This window comes from Diaphorina citri, unplaced genomic scaffold, assembly GCF_000475195.1.
Source record: "Diaphorina citri unplaced genomic scaffold, Diaci psyllid genome assembly version 1.1 scaffold701, whole genome shotgun sequence".
NCBI classification, from domain to species: Eukaryota; Metazoa; Arthropoda; class Insecta; order Hemiptera; family Psyllidae; genus Diaphorina; species Diaphorina citri.
Window position 1 is genome coordinate 99,150 of NW_007378134.1, and position 697 is coordinate 99,846.

The window sequence follows — 697 nt, forward strand, 5'->3', positions numbered from 1 at the left end:
GTCCCCCCATAAGAAATACACGGGGAACACGCTTTGAGGCCAGAAAAACTTTTCCTACGTTTTATATTTTGCTCTCGCTTTTAGTTTTCATTTCTTCGAGACAAGACTCAGGGACGGGAGCGCGCAGCGCGACTGAAACCAAGGGAGCGCGAAGCGCGACCCCATTAACAACCCCGCGAAGCCCCCGGGAGCGCGCAGCGCGACCGTATACGCAACCCCGCGTAGCGCACTAAATAGGATAATCCTAAGAAGAACGGCCAAGAAGAACGGCCTATGTGATTTTTGCTACTTTTCAGGAGAGACATTTTAATACAGTGATGTGGAAATTTATCCCACCCTTCTCTCTCTTTTCCTTCCCTTCTCTCTCTTTTCCTTCCCTTCTCTCCCTTTTCCTTCCCTTCTCTCCCATTTCCTTCCCTTCTCTCCCTTTGCCTTCCCTTCTCTCCCTTTTCCTTCCCTTCTCTCCCTTTTCCTTCCCTTCTCTCCCATTTCCTTCCCTTCTCTCCCTTTTCCTTCCCTTCTCTCCCATTTCCTTCCCTTCTCTCCCTTTTCCTTCCCTTCTCTCCCATTTCCTTCCCTTCTCTCCCTTTTCCTTCCCTTCTCTCCCATTTCCTTCCCTTCTCTCCCTTTTCCTTCCCTTCTCTCCCTTTTCCCTCCCTTCTCTCCCTTTTCCTTCCCTTCTCTCTCTTTTCCTTCC